At 44.5% G+C, this 16,845-nt stretch overlaps 1 protein-coding gene across 2 annotated transcripts in view; it reads left to right on the top strand.

Moving 5' to 3' along the window:
* The window catches only part of trim8b (tripartite motif containing 8b), a 90,203-nt gene that overhangs the window by 34,873 nt on the left and 38,485 nt on the right, over positions 1 to 16,845 (top strand). The window lies entirely within an intron of this gene.

The raw sequence follows: 16,845 nt of genomic DNA, 5'->3' as shown, positions 1-16,845 counted from the left end.
GGTGCTTCTGAAAATTGGTGAATGAGGAGAAAGGTGGTGCATGGGGAAATTAGCCATCCATGAACATAAGCTGGAAATCTCATTATGTTGCATAGTGGATAAATAATTTCCTTTGATCAGTCTCTGGGATCCTTAAGGAAATGGATATCCTTCATTGTTTTTCTTAGTAACATTAGAAATTCCCTAAATGGTTGCCATGGTTATTTCTTAAATCATGTTACATGTTTTGTTTCACGGTATGCTTTTGCTTTGGTCCTTTTCCTGGTCATTTTTTTCTGCCCATACATTCGGCTTTTCCCCCTGCTTCCTGACTAAAGCAAATCAGGTCCCTTGAGGATTTTGATTTCTCACAAGCTTTTGGTTCTCTGGGCAGCCCGTTGAACTCTGATTTTGCCCCCATTTTTTGAGGACAGTGGCACCCTGAACTTTCTGCCCAGAGATCCCTAATTTGTATGGTTAAGCTCAGTAACAACTGTGTCAGCTATTGGGGATGCCCTGTTTTACATGTTTAATGATTTTACATTTTTGTAAAATGAGAGAGCTGACAATTATTTCGCAGCGTGTACAAGAATGTTGGCTCTCTTTTGTTTTAGTAAAACTACCTTGCTGTCTGGAGGTTTGATTATAACACTGGTTTAGAACACAGAAATGTACAGAAACCCAGCCTGGTGATGTATCTAATAAAACAGCCAACAGGAAAAGTTGATTTTTAAAAAATAAACTCTTCATACAAGTTGCATCTGTCTTTGCTCCAACAAGCAACGAGCTCGCTCACACCACCCTCCTGTTTTCAGGTCACTAAATTACACTTCCAGCTTACCTTGCTGGAAAAAACTCCCCATGTTTGGGAGTGTGTACCAGGCACTAACACTTGACGTCACTAAAACATCTGCTGAGGCCTTGGAACACAAATGGTTCTTGCATGTGTATGATGTACACTTCCTGCTTTTTGAATGCTTTCCAACACTGCATTGAGTTGACCTCTATTTTAGTTTTCAGTCTGGCTTTCTACATTTGGTCATTTCCTATAGTCCGGAAAATGAATTATTTGTATAACTTCACAAAAACATGGGTTCCAAAAGCTTGTGCAATATTTAGCATTTTTAAAAATGTCATTGTGAATAAAATTTACTATAACCAATATATCTTGTAGAACTCAGTATGAAGTGAAATGTTACATTATTTGTGTAAGAAAAAAACTTCTTGTTTAAAATTTTAAAAAGTTTTTCCTCTATCCGACCATTTTGCACTCATGTGAGGATGTAGGATCTGCTCACTTAACTACAGAAATGCTCTTTAGTGGGCTGCTAGGAGGCATGTATGATCTGTAATGAGGGATCTTAAACCTTTATCAAAACTGCCGATTGGTCCCATCAGGGATAGTCAACATGACTTTGTCAGAGGGAGGTCATGGTTAACTACTTGATTGAATTTTTTGAGGAGGTGATTGGGTGTGCAGATGAAGGCAGTGCAGTTGATGTAGTTTATATGGATTTCAGCAAAGTCTTTGACAAGATCCCACGTGGGAGACTGATAAAGAAGGTAAAAACACATGGGATCCGGGGTAACGTGGTAAAAACTGGCTTTGTGGTAGGAGGGTGGTGGTAGAAGGCTGTTTGTATGACTGGAGGCCTATGTCCAGTGGCGTACCACAGGGATCTGTGCTGGATTCCTTATTATTTGTGATGTATATAAATGATTTGATGAGAATGTGGGAGGAGGGGATCATAAGCGGATAACCTGAAGATTGGCAGAGTGGTTCATAAGTGAGTAAGAAGGTTTTGGGTTGCAGGAATATATAGATGGGTTGGTCAGACAGGCAGATTAGTGTCAGGTGGAATTTAACCCTGAAAACTGTGAAGTGATGCACTTCGAAAGGAATAGCAAGACAAGGGAGTACTTTATGAATGGCAAGACAATAGGAAGATCGGATGAACAAAGGGATCTTTGGATGCTTGTCCACAGATACCTGAAGGCAACAGGGCAAGTTACCAGGGCAGTTACGAAGAAAGCACACTTGCCTTTATGAATGAAATGAAAATGAAATGAAAATCGCTTATTGTCACGAGTAGGCTTCAATGAAGTTACTGTGAAAAGCCCCTAGTCGCCACATTCTGGCGCCTGTTCGGGGAGGCTGTTACGGGCGGTTATCAGTGTAGGCCTGGATTATAAGAGCAGGGTGGTTATGTTGGAGCTGAGCAAAACTTTGGTTAGGCCAAAGGTGGAGTACTGTGTGCAATTCTGGTCACCTCACCATAGGTAGGAAGGATGTCACTGCACTGGAGAGGATGCAGAGAGGATTCACCAGGATGATTTTTTGAAATATAAATTTAAAGTAACCCATTATTTTTTTTTTCTAATTAAGGGGCAAGTTAGTGTGGCCAATCCACCTACCCTGTACATCTTTGGGTTGTGAGGGTGAGACCCACGCAGACACGGAGAGAATGTGCAGACTCCACACGGACAGTTCCCGGGGCCGGGATCGAACCTGGGTTCTCTGTGCTGTGAGGCAGCAGTGCTAACCGCTGCCCGACCGTGCCACCCCAATTCACCAGGATGGTGCCTCTGATGGAGCATTTGAGCTATAAAGAGAGGCTGGATAGGCTTGGGTTGTTTTCTTTTTTAAAAAATAAATTTAGAGTACCCAATTCATTTTTTCCAATTAAGGGGCAATTTAGCGTGGCCAATCCACCTAGCTTGCACATCTTTGGGTTGTGGGGGGCGAAACCCACGCAGACACTGGGAGAATGTGCAAACTCCACACAGACAGTGACCCAGAGCCGGGATCGAACCTGGGACCTCGGCGCCGTGAGGCCACAGGGGTTGTTTTCTTTAGAGCAGAAGAGGCTGGGGGGGGGACCTGATTGAGATGGATAAGATTATGGTGGATGGAAGCAGCTGTTTCCCTTATTTGAGGGCCACTAACGATGGGGCATAATTTTAAGGTGAGGGGCAAGTGATTTAGAGGGGATTTGAGGAAAATAATTTTCACCCAGAGGGTGGTGAGAGTCTGGAATGCACTGCATGGGAGGATAGTAGACCCTCACAACCTTTAAAAAGAATGTGGAAGAGCACTCTGTGTCATAACATTCAACGCTGTGGGATTACTGTGTGTTTAGTGTAGGTTTGTCAGTGCAGATTCAATGGACCAAAGGGCCTCTTTACTATATGACTGTGACCTTTAAGTCAGACCTGGTTTCTTCCCTCAAAGGATATTAATAGATCAGATGTTTTTTTTTAACAACAATCCTGTAGTTTTGTAATCATCGATACCAATATTAGCACTAAATTCCAGAGTTATATAATTAATTGAAATTAAATTCCCAATGGCTATGGTAGGATTTGTGTCTCTGCATTAATCGCCCAGGCCTCTTGTGTTTATAATCCAGTAGCATAACTGCTATACTATTGTACCTTGTCATTACTTAGTTTTTCTTCAAAGTAATATAGTAATTCATATGAAATCTTCTATTTCACACTAAATAGCTGTGTTAAATATGACAATATCCTGAGTCAGGTATATTGGTGTATGTGTGCGGTTAATAAAGTCATTATGGAATTGAAGGAGGCCATTCAGCCCATTTCGTCCATGCCAGTTTGCAAAAATAACCTTATTCCCCATCACTATCCTTGTAGTCTTGCAAGTTTGGAATTTGGGGGCAGCACGGTGGCGCAGTGGGTTAGCCCTGCTGTCTCATGGCGCCGAGGTTCTAGGTTCGATCCCGGCTCTGGGTCACTGTCCATGTGGAGTTTGCACATTCTCCCCGTGTTTGCGTGGGTTTCACTCCCGCAACCCAAAGATGTGCAGGGTAGGTGGATTGGACACGCTAAATTGCCCCTTAATTGGGAAAAAATGAATTTAGTACTCTAAATTTATTTTTAAAAAGCTTGGTATTTGAGTCCCATTGAGCAACTATTTCACAGAGCTGATGAGGGCCATGGGTTTTTAAGACGTGCAGGAATTCCTGAAATATTTTGTATTTTACAATAACAGAATTTGCTTTCATTTGCAAAAGTTTGCATGTAAATTACTGCATTATTGTGATACTGTCTCTGGTGGTGTACTAAGATAACCTGACAATTTGTCTTGTCTCTAAATTAGTGATGGGGTACTGGGAATGTTGGGGAAGGGAGGTGAAAGTCTAGGGGGGTATTTTCTGAATAGGTGCTGATGCCTGGACTGAATCGTGAGTGTTCTACGTGTTCCCAGTGGGCAGTCAGCTGACGCTGAATTCTCCGCCCCTGGTCCCTGGAACACTACGGCAGTGGTTGGGATGCATCTATCAGGTGGATCTACCCGCTTCACTGTCATCAAAGAGGTTCATCCTACAGACTCAGTGTCCCTGGACATCCAGCTTTTTTTCAGGAGGTCCATTTTCTCTCATGTTGGGCACCTTTTCAATATGGCATCCAGATATGATGGTGGGACGTATGCAGTCAAGCCCGCCCTCCATAAAATACACCTCTCACGCCCAGATGCATCACTAATGAGGTTGACATAGTTTCCCATTGGCCTCCACAGCGGGAAACACCCCCTGTCCCTAGCCCTGAGCCCGCCGTGGCACTTCGGATGGATTAATTCTGCCATGTGTTTTTAAGCGTGGCACAATTTCTATGTGCTAGGCCTTTTTGAATGGTGTATATAGAATATTGGTGAAATAGTTAAAGTTGAGCTATTTGAAATTCTAAAAGAAAATGCTTTTTGACTGCACAGCATTAGATATGCACTGAAAAAAGATTAATCACTGTGCCTTTCTTTGAAGTAAGTAGATTCATGAAATCTTGCCAGTTCTCTTGTGTGTTAGATTTTATGCATTATTGAATCAACCATGCTACCTAGAAAGTTAAATTAATGTGCAATAAATTCTCTTTTATATTTAACATTTAGATTGTAATTTCACTGAAAAATCAAAGTCCAGATGTGTTTTTCCCTCTGCTAAGTTATTTGGTTTTAGGCCAATTCTGTTCCCTGATTAAAGTTAACTGGCTCAAGTCTCCCATGGCATTGTTCGCCATTTTGTAATGGTGGTTAGGGGGAGAGGTATTGGAAGTAACTTTGGTACAGTAGTGTGCACACAGGAAGTGTGTTTTCATAAAATAAATCTTGCATCTGGCATAGACTTCCTGTGACTGTCACACTACTGTAATCATGTATTCACTTTAAAGTTTGTTCTTTGTATGAGTACCCTGGCCATTTACCCATCCCAAGGCTCCTGCAATGGTGACGATGCAACTAAGTGGTTCAGTTGACCATTTCAGAGGACAGTTTAAGACGTCAGGCATGTTTGTGTAGGACTGGAGTCTCCTATATTAAAAGCAAAATACTGATGCTGGAAATCTGAAATAAAACTAGGAAAGATTGAAACATTTCAGCAGATTTGGCAGCATCTGTGGACAGAGAAATACAGTTAACATTTTGTTAACCTGCTGAATTTCTCCAGCATATCCTGTTTCTATCGCACATATAGGGTGACACGGTGGCACAGCGGTTAGCACTGCTGTCTCACAGCACCAAGGACCTGGGTTCGATCCCGGTTTCGGGTGTCTGTCTGTCTGTGTGGAGTTTGCATGTTCTCGCCGTGTCTGTGGGTTTTCTCCCACAGTCCAAAGATGTGAAGGTTGGATCGATTGGCCATGATAAATTGCTCCTTAGTGTCCAAAAGGTTAGGTGGGGGTGCAGGAGGGTCAGTGCAGACTCAAGGGGCCGAATACCTCCTGCACTGAAGGGATTCTATGATATTAGACTGGTTAAGGAAGGCAGTGTCTTAGTAGTGTTTTATTTACAAAGTAGACAAATGACATAGCTACAAAACAAACGTTCGATAATGTGGGATTTATCCATCATTTCAGATTTTACTTTGGGAGTCTTGGGCACATACCGGGCCTGATTTAACCAAATGGGAACAAAGTCCCAAAGCAAGTTTGTTTAGTCACGTATTTCCAGGTGCTCGCAGCGCCGAGAAACACAATGCTATGTAACGTGACTCCGGTTAGGTATGGGGCCTCTGCAGGGAACGTGCAGCCAGTGCAGCATTTAGTCCTGTTTCCTGCCCCACTCGCCAGAACTCCTCGGTGCAGGGAAATGGTGTCCCGATCTCTTGATGCCCCCCCTCCCCCAAACTCCGCAAAGCTCCAACTCACCTATAAGGTGGTCCTTGTCCCCCACAACCCACCTCACATGCACATGGCACCCCTGGGCCCAATCACCATCAGTTTTTTTAATGCCAACTTGGCAGTGCCAGCCTGGCACCCTGGCAATGTCCCTGCCAGCTGACAGTGCTACAAGGGCACCTTGGCAATGCCAGATTGGCACCCTGCCCAGAGAGCAATCCCTGAGTGTCTCTGATCCCCTGGGAGGCCCACCACGAGTACCGTTCCGCTTGGTCGACATGGCGGGACCTGGTTGGTGGGGACCAGCACTGAACGGAACTCGCCCGAGGTCTCTGAGATGAAGGGGATAGATCCTAACGCCTTGGTTACCTCCGGGAACTGCATATTGGAGTGTTACTAGCTGTCTTGCTGTAATTTGTAGATTTTCCAAAAAGTGAACCCACCCACAATGTGCAGGATTCACATCACGACATCTTGCGAGATGGCATTAGATCTCGCGAGGTATATCAAGGTGGGTAGATCCCCGGAGCAGGGTCTCCTGGCATCTACCAGCCACGTTGCACCGTGGTGCGCTGTCTTTCAGCAGCAACGTGGCCGGTAAATCGTGCCCACTATCTCTGACTTTGGGGTCTCCTTTAAATACTTTGGCTTGATTTAAGTAGTAAACTTCTCATTATTAAGGATACACGTTTTGTGACTTTTTTGGTGTCAGGTGAACCTTTTAGGAGAGCAAAATTATGAAAACCTTTCCCTGTGAAACACTCTTTTTGGATTTCTATCTCAACACCTTAAAAGTTTGTGCAGAAAAATGAGTTTAGTGGTTTATGCAAATTCCAAAGCTTATCATACGTTGCATAGCACGACCCACACAATCTTGTGACTCAGTCCTAGCATTGCTTTATCTTTTTTGTCTATACCCTGTCATTTATCGTGGAGGAGGTCTGGCTTTTGTACAAAAATGCACAACTATTTTGGAGCTTGTAGATGAAGTTTTTGTTCTTTGAAGAGTGCCTTCAGAAACTACTTGGTGTCTCAACATTTCATCCCCACATTCATCTTCTGACTTGGTGAGAGACTAGACTGAGGGGACACCGTTTAAAAATCAGGGGTGGGATTCTCCAACCTCCCCCCGGGTCGGAGAATCCCCAGGGGCGGTGCGAATTCCGCCGCCCCAACGCTGGCTGCCATATTCTCCAATGCCGTTTTTTGGGCGGGGGCGGGGTTCATGCCACGGCTGTCGGGGGCCGTTGGCAGCGCCACCCCCCCCCCCCCGCAATTCCCCGGGCCTCGATGGGCCGAGCGGCCGTCTGTTTTTGGCCAGTCCCGTCGGCATGGGTTACGTATGATCCCACACGGCGGGACCTGGCAGGTAAGTCGGCTGGGGCGGTCCGGGGGAGGGGTCACGGGGGGGATCCGACCCCGGGGGGTGCCCCCACGGTGGCCTGGCCCGCGATCGGGGACCACCGATCTGCGGCGGGCCTGTGCTGTGGGGGCACTCCTTCCTTCCGCGCCAACCAGTGTAGTGCTCCGACATGGCCGGCGCGGAGAAGCGAGCCCCCCGCGCTTGTGCCAAAACCCGCCAGCGGTTCCGCGCATGTGCGAGATCACGCCGGCCCTTTGGCACATGCGCATTCGGCTGGAGCGGCGCCAACCCCTCCGCCGTTCACCTATCCCCCAAGACAGGTGAGAATTTCTCACCTTGGAGGCCCATTGCTGCCGGTTTTCCCGCCAGCTTGGGGGCTTAGTCCCTGGAATGGAGAATCCCAGCCAAGAAGTCTCCCATTTATGATGGAGATGAAAATAATTTTTTCCCTCTCTCTGATTGTGAGTCTTTGGAACTCTTATCTGGACAGCAGTGGAGGTAGGTAGAGTCATTGAATATTTTTAAGGCAGAAGTAGATTGACTCCCTTTAGACAAGAATTTAAGATTATTGGGGATAGGTTGATTGTGGAGTTGAGGCCATAATCAAATTGGCCATGATCTTATTAAATGGGTGAGCAAGCTCAAGGAGCCGAGTGGCCTTCTGTTGTCCCTAATTCGTATGTTTGCAATACAATTTAGTTTCATTTTGCTTCTCTCCCAATTGCTGAAGGTTCACTCCCAATTTACAATATTTGGAAACAAAAGTAGAAACGTTAGTCCCATGCCACTTCCTTCAGGCTTGGGTGACCTTTACACTCAGCCCTCAGGATGGTACAGGTGGTTAGTTTGACTTCCTTTGAGGTGGAACAGAGTGCCAGACAAAATGGACTCTTGTCTAATGCCCAGCCAAACCAATTTGGCATATTCTGTACATTGACAGACTCTCGCCACTTAGGAAGTCGATGCCACTGGAGTACTCTGTAATCCTGCATTTTAATATTAAAAAACAGAATAACAATCTTTTCCAAATCATCCCTGGAACAATCTTTTCAAATCATTTTCCTGTTTGTGCGCTGAAGTTGACACTGGATACAGTTGTGGTTTTAATGCCTGTTGTATAACAACTAAGCCACTTTGCATTTATATGTTGTGCATTGCACTTGAGGTACTCCAAAATGCTTCAACAACAACTTGCATTTATGTAATTTCCTTAACATAACAAAATGTCTGAAAGTGTGACTCGGGAGAGATACCATGCAAAATCTGACAGGAGGTACTGCTATTGGGGTAGACAAGTTGAAGAGGTAGTTTATTAAGAAACATCTGGGGTGACACCGTAGTTAGCACTGCAGCCTCACGGCACCAAGGTCCCAGGTCCGATCCCGGCTCTGAATCACTGTCCGTATGGAATTTGCACACTCTCTCCGTGTTTGCGTGGGTTTCGCCTCCACAACCCAAAAGATGTGCAGGGTAGGTGGATTGGCCACCACGCTAAATTGCCCCTTACTTGGAAAAATGAACTGGGTACGCTGAATTTATTATTTTTTTTAAAAAGAGAAAAAAAAGTTAAGGAACATCTTAAAGGAGGAATGAGAGGTCGAGGAGAGATTTGGAAGGAATGTTCAGGGTTTGGGACCTTGACAGCTGAATGCACAGTGACCAATGACTGAACCATTAAAATTGGGGATACGCGAGAGGTCAGAGTGAGTTGAGTGAAGATGCCAGTTATGGGCTGGAGGAGATTTGAGACGGCTAATGAATCGCTCTTTGGAGTGTAGCCACTGTTATTTTAAATTTAAATTGACAAGCAACAAATTGCTATTAGGAGCAAGTGAGAGATTTTTCATTTTCATCTGTTTTGAGATTAACTGAGGGATATATGCTAGGAAACACTCGATAAGAAACATTCCGTATATCGCTTTCCTATTTTTATTGCTGGCATCCTCTTTATTTTTGGTCCTATCTTTCAGTTTATTATTTAGATTGGGGAAAACCATACACTATGCACATTTAATAACAAACAAACAGTATCTCAAAACCGGCAACCTCTGGATCGAGGCAGTGCAGGATTTCAGATCTTGCCAGATTTCGGTTTGGGTCAAGCTAGGTCAGGAGGGGTTGAGTTTCTCTCTCTGAACATTACAGGCTTTGTGGGGCGAATAAGACCCCGCGAGTAAGGAGACCGCTGTTGGAGCGCAGTCGGTGGGGGGGGTGGGTTGGCGCAGCCGAACTTTTGCCAACATAGCTATGATTAGGAAGTGGGCGATTGGGGGCGGGGGGTCGGCGTGGGAGCAGCTGGAGGCTGAGTCATGTAAAGGTACTAGTCTGGGAGCTTGATAACGGCTCCTTAGCCGTTCTCGCCGACCCGTTACTCCACAAGTCCTGTGGTGGTGGCGACACTGCGGATCTGGGGACAGTGGAGGAGGTATAAGAAGGTGGAGGGAGCGTTGGTCTGGACCCCGATATGCAACAATCACAGGTTTGTCCTGGGTAGGATGGATGGTGGGTTCCAGAGCTGGCAGAGGGCAGGCATCAGAAGATTGGGAGATCTGTTCATAGAGGGAAGCTTTCTCAGTTTGAAGGCGCTAGAGGCCAAATTTAATCTGCTGCCAGGAAATGCCTTTAAATATCTGCAAGTACGAGCCTTCCTGAAAAAACAGGTAGTGGCCTTTCCGACGCTGCTGCCACTGAGGATACAGGACAGGGTAGTCTCCGGCACCTGGGTGGGGGAGAGTGTCGGATATCTGCCAGGAACTACAGGAGGCAGAGGAAACCCCGGTGGAGGAGCTCAAGGGCAAGTGGGAGGAGGAGCTAGGTGAGGAGTTGGAAGTGGGTCTGTGGGCAGAGGTCCTGGGCAAAGTTAATTTCTCCTCATCATGTGCCAGGCTCAGTCTAATTCAATTTAAGGTGGTCCACCGGGCACACATGACGGCAGCGTGAATTAGCAAGTTTTTGGGGGTAGAAGACAGTTGTATGAGGTGCAAGGGTAGCCCTGCAAACCATGTCCACATGTTTTGGGCATGCTCGGAGCTTAGAGTGTTCTGGCAAGGTTTCACGAGGGCAATGTCCAAGGTGCTTAACACACGGGTGGTGCCGAGTCCTGAGATAGCAATGTTTGGAGTGTCAGAAGATCTGGGAGTTCAGGGAGCGAAAGAGGCTGACGTCTTGGCCTTTGCCTCCCTAGTAGCCCGGAGACGGATTTTATTAATGTGGAGGGACTCGAAGCCCCCGAGTGTAGAGACTTGGGTTACCGATATGGCTGGGTTTCTCAGCCTTGAGAAAATAAAGTTTGCCTTAAGAGGGTCTACGCTAGGGTTCTCTCAGAAGTGGCAGCCGTTCATCGACTTTCTCGGGGAAAATTAAAATATCAGCAGCAATCCGTAGGGGGTGGGGGTGAGTGCTTTATTGGGATGGTGTGGGAAGACTGGGTCACGTGGGGTAATGTCTATTTAATTGTTATTGTCTATTCTCTTTTTGCACTATGTTAATGTTTACTACAGTAGTTTGTTTTGTTATTATGGTTACTACTGTTTTATTATGAAAAATTCTGCAAAACCTTAATAAAAATACTTTTTTTTTAAAAAAAAGATTCTCTTTGAACATGGGACCAGGCTACAAGCGATGAGAGCACCAGCACAAAGCCAAATTGTCCAATAAAATTTTTAAAATTCAATTAAAATTGATGCATGGCGCATTCTAAAATTGTCCACCTTCAGACATTTCTGTTTTTTAGACAGCTGGATTTGAGACACTGTGTACCGTTACTCAAAATAACTTGGAAATGTGGAAGGAGCATCATTTGATTATTGGCTTGTATGAGTATGGAGTTGAACTAGCGTAAGCGCGCTTACACATTTTCCTGGCAAAGTATTCCTGTGGCTCACCAATGCTTGAATTGCTGAGCAGTAGGTTCAGTGGGTTAAAGCAAATGTTGTCAAAGGGGTGTTTTTATACTTACAGCACCTTGTGATTTGGGACGGTCTGCTTTTTGTGTCAAATAGACACTAGCTCCATTGTTATATACTTCTGTGATATTAATATCAAATGTAGGGCACGATTTACTGGCCTTGTTGCGCCAGACTTGGTGAAGCCAAAAGGTTGTTGAATTTCTCATTGGTCCACACAAACATGGACCAAGCATAATGGCAACTGGGGGGGGGGGGGTGTCTGCCAGGCCTTTTAGAGACCCCCAGGTAGTTGGGCTCTAGGCAGGGTGGTATCCTGGCACACTAGCTGCATCCTGGCACTGCCAGGTGCTTGGGTGGTGCTGGCAGGGGCACTGACAGGGTGCCATGCTGGCAGTGCCAAGATGCCAGATTTCCCGTGCTGGGGTTTAGGCCTCAGATGTCTTGATCATAAGAGGTATGGGGCGGGGCTTGAAAAGTGGTGGGGGGGGGAGTATGCGGTCAGAAAGCTGCGGTGGGGTAGCTGAGGGGGGTTGAATGATTGGGGTGGTCATTAAAATGGTGCCTGGATCCTCCAGTTCTCTTCCTGCATTGGCGAGCTGAGCTCAGGAAATGATGTAAATGCAGCCTCAACATGGCGTTTCCAGCTGCGCCCCCCAAAAATGGCAACGTGCTGTTGCATAACGGGTTCTTTCTCTGTGCCAAAATGAGACTCTGTTTTTGTCCTGCTGAATCGTGCCCTAATGTGCAGTCCCAATATTCCAGCCACCAAACCTAGTCACTATCTGTTTGGTCTTCCTGTTGCACCCTTTTCAGTTTCTTCGTGAAATTATTGCCTATTCCTTCCTGTTGATTCAACATGTCAGGAATTGTAGTTTCCCTTTATAGTATCAACTCCTTTGAAAAGAGCTAATTCTATTTAGTCCAGTGGTTTTTGGTCGCAGAATCACAAAATTGTATTGAAAGGGAGGCCATTCTGCATGTTGCTCTTGTTAGTACTACTTCCTTCAGCTTTTCAGTTGTGAACTTGAGTAACGTTTGGAGTGATCACATTTATTGCCCATTTAGAGTAGACCGTCAGAGACTTTTTCCCCGGGTGGAACAAACCATTACAAGGGGACATAAATTTAAGGTAAATGGTGGAAGATATAGAGGGGATGTCAGAGGTAGGTTCTTTACCCAGAGAGTAGTGGGGGCATGGAATGCACTGCCTGTGGTAGTAGTTGAGTCGGAAACGTTAGGGACCTTCAAGCGGCTATTGGATAGGTACATGGATTAGGGTAGAATAATGGAGTGTAGATTAATTTCTTAAGGGCAGCACGGTAGCATTGTGGATAGCACAATTGCTTCACAGCTCCAGGGTCCCAGGTTCGATTTCGACTTGGGTCACTGTTTGTGTGGAGTCTGCACATCCTCCCCGTGTGTGCGTGGGTTTCCTCCGGGTGCTCCGGTTTCCTCCCACAGTCCAAAGATGTGCAGGTTGGGTGGATTGGCCATGATAATTTGCCCTTAGTGTCCAAAATTCTATGATTAACCTAGGACAAAAGTTTGGCACAACATCATGGGCCGAAGGGCCTGTTCTGTGCTGTATTTCTCTGTCTATCTATCTATCCCCAGTCCTAAGAAAGTGATGGTGTGCCATCTTTGAGTTGTCAAACTACTTGTCCGTGCTCTTGTTATGGGCATTAGCAAATCTAAGCACATTTCCTTGCCAATGTTCTTTTGTCACATTCAAATTTCCCATTAAATTATATGGTTTCTGCTTCATTCTTCTGTTCAACATAATAAACTTGAATCTGTGGTCTCCCATTGCAGACATTGGTAACCAATCGAAATGGCTCTCACTGCTACCTTTCTAAACTATTAATACATTTTAAAATCTGTTTTCTCCTTAACGTTTGTTTCAGCTTAAAAATGCCTTGCTTGAATTTTCTCTCAAGAAACGTAGCCTCGGGGCAGCACGGTGGCACAGTGGTTAGCATTGCTGCCTACGGCGCTGAGGACCTGGGTTCGTATCCCGGCCCTGGGTCACTGTCCGTGTGGAGTTTGCACATTCTCCCCGTGTCTGCGTGGGTTTCACCCCCACAACCCAAAAGATGTGCAGGATAGGTAGATTGGCCACTCTAAATTGCCCCTTAATTGGAAAAAATAATTGGGTACTCTAAATTTATAAAAAAAAAAAAAAAAAAGAAACGTAGCCTCTTGTTCCTCACATCCATGTGGTGAAATTTGACTATAAATATTCTTTTGATGCTAGGTTGCATAGAACTACGTATAGTACGCAGAACTGTGGCTTACCCGATATAGTAATCAATACCAATTCAATTTTTCTTCTGTATTCAATGCTCTAAAATCCATTTCTTTTAAAATGGTCTCTTCAAAGATTTCTCGACTCTAACGACGTTGAGAGGTATGGGAGAGAGCGGAAGTTTTTTCTTTTACGGGAGTTGGGCATCGCAGGTCAGGCCAGCATTTGTTGCCCATCCCTAATTGCATTTCAGATGGTGATGGTGAGCTGCCTTCTTTAACCACTGCAGTCCCTGCGGTGTAGGTGCACCCACAGTGCTGTTGGGGAGGGTGTTCCAGGATTTTGACCCAGAGACAGTGAAGGAACGGTGATATATTCCCAAGTCAGGGTGGTGAGTGACATGGAAGGGAATTCCAGGTGGTGGGGTTCCCAGATAGCTGCTCCTCTTGTCCTTCTAGATGTTAGTAGACGTGGGTTTAGAAGGTGCTGCCTAAGGAACCTTGGTGAGTTCATGCAATGCATCTTGTAGATGGTACAGACGACTGCCACTGTTCATCTGTGGTAGAGGGATTGGATGTTTGTCGATAGAGCATAGAAAAATCAAACTGGATGCTTTGTCTTGAATGGTGTTGAGCTTCTTGAGTGTTGTTGGAGCTGCACTAATCCAGACAAATATTCTATATGTCTTGTTGATGGTGGACAGGCTTCAGGAGGTGAGTTACTCACTGTAGGATTCCTAGCCTTTGACCTGCTCTGGTAGTCACAGTATTAATATGGCGAGTCCAGATCAGTTTCTGGTAACCCCCAGGATGTTGATTGTGCGAGTTCAGCAATGGTAATGTGATGGTTAGATACTCTCTTGTGGGAAATGGTTATTGTCTGGCACTTGTATGATGCGAATGTAACTTGCCACTTGTCAACCCAAGCCTGGATATTGTCCAGATATTGCTGCATTTGGACATGGACTGCTTCATTATCGGAGGAGTCGCAAATGGTGCTGTAAGTGTGGTGTCAAGATAGAGCATCAGCCATGATCATATTGAATGACTGAGCAGGCTTGAAGGGCTGAATGACTTACTCCTTCTATTTTCCTATGTTTAACTTGTTTTGCATACTTTAAAGTTTTATTCATCACTCTTGGGAATATTTCTGCATGCACTTTTTTTGCAGTTCATTCCAAGTGTGCTACATCTCGTTTCTTCATTCCACATGCTGCTTTCTTCCATCATATTTTCTGTGCTCCTAATTTGGTAATATCAGCATTATCATTGGCCGATCTAGTGACTGTTGTTCCCCTGAAATGTACCCCAGTTAAGTTCCACACTTTTTCAGAAAGGAAATGGAGAAAATCTCAAGGCTGGTTGACTGATCCATCCAGTTGAGTTTGAAAATCTGAATTGACCAATTAAAAATGATCTTCCAGATTAAACTGTAACTGGATATGCAGCTAGCCTCCTCTAGGACTTGTATTAAACACTTATTGCAGTGATTTAAGGCATTAGGAAATGGACAGCAGGTAAATTTTCATCTGCAAATCCCATTTCAAATTCTTAATTGGAGCTAGATTATAACCTATTGACTGTAAAAAATGCTGCAACTACAAACACACCGACCTCCACTCGTTTACCAATTGAGTTTGCTATAAAATATTAGCTAGAAAACATTTCATGCCTGTTAGTAAATGTAGCCATTGTCTTAAAACAATTGGCTGGCAAGGAGCTTTTGTTAAACCAACCTTCACCACCATCAGTCTACTGAAGACCGTTGCAATCTGTAATTCACCATGGGGTTGCAAACTTCAAAGATCACATTTTTGCTGCAGTTTAGAAAATGTCTAAAAGTTAATGTCTTACAAATGTGCTGTACAACAAAATTCTGATTCTGGAAGTTGGCTTAAGGGTCAGCAATTTTTGATAATGATTCAAGGGTTCTCACTATTAATGTTTACTGTCTATTGAAAGATTGAGAGTGTTGGTGGAGATGCACAGAAGTGCGATTGGATTGGATTGGATTTAGTTTATTGTCACGTGTACCGAGGTACAGTGAAAGGTATTTTTCTGCAAGCAGCTCAACAAATCATTAAGTACATGGAAGAAAAGGGAATAAAAGAATATACATAATAGGGCAACACAAGGTATACAATGTAAAAGAGAGAGGTTAGTAATAATGTTAGTCTTAGAATTAAATTTTAAAAGATTAGAACGAGTATAAGTTAAGTAAAAAGGTGGATCTGTTGGGGAGAGCTCGCAGAGAGTCGCCTCGCTCCGGCGCCATTTTCTTTGTAGGTAAATCTTCTTTGTGGTTCCTTTCAATGTAAAGCTAGTACAAAAACACAAATTTCTTGTATTTTAGGGGGGGGGGGGCTTACAATAAGGGAATTGTATTGTCATCTTGCATGCCTATCTAAATGGGTCCATTCCAAAGTGCCCAGTTAAAAGATAGCTTATTGGACAAAAGAGTAGAGTTGTACAGCTGAATTGGGAAGACTGGGCAGAGTATTGGGGTGGGAGAGAGAAGGCCAGTTTTTGTTCTAGGTTATGCAACAATTGGTGAAAAAAAGTAATTGGGTTAATGTCTGATTTGAGAGTGATATTTCACTTGCTGTTATGCCATTTCATTGTTGAAACGTTTCATAATTACACAAATGGATTTTCAGTAACTTTCATCAACCACGTGGAACATATGCTCGATAGTTCTATCAAACCGTTTGCATTGAGCGTGTTTTTTGACGTTCAGAACCACAGCTGGTATGTCAATGCGAGGCTTGCATCTCAATGAACAATTCAGCCTCCTTTGAGTTGTGCACTAGTTGCGTATATTTTGGCTAATTTCTTTTGGGCAGGAATGTGTTTCAGAAGATTTGTTCAGTATCCTAGTAAATGGCAGTAATTTATGTGCCAAAGGTTAGCAGGAAATGGTGTTCTGCTGATAGTGTGCAAGAATCCAAGCAAATGGAATCTGCATCAGGAAAGGATTAGAGACGCTTGTATGCACCACAGTCAGATGTCTACTGGGGACACAAGTGATCAACGTGTTTAGAACATGAAGTAAGAGATACTGTACAAGCTGTTGCATTGCAGTCAGCAACAAAGCTTCTGCATGACCATTGTAGCCTAATTCATCATCGTATAGTGGGTGGTTTGATTCTGCTGTGTTGTTATAGCATGCAGCCTGTCATGCTTTTATTGTTCCAGTAAGACTTTTAAAAAATATGTTTT

The sequence above is a fragment of the Scyliorhinus canicula genome, chromosome 16 (assembly GCF_902713615.1).
Source record: "Scyliorhinus canicula chromosome 16, sScyCan1.1, whole genome shotgun sequence".
Taxonomy (NCBI): Eukaryota; Metazoa; Chordata; class Chondrichthyes; order Carcharhiniformes; family Scyliorhinidae; genus Scyliorhinus; species Scyliorhinus canicula.
The sequence above is the reverse complement of the archived record's forward strand: the minus strand, read 5'-3'. Positions and strand labels throughout refer to the sequence as shown.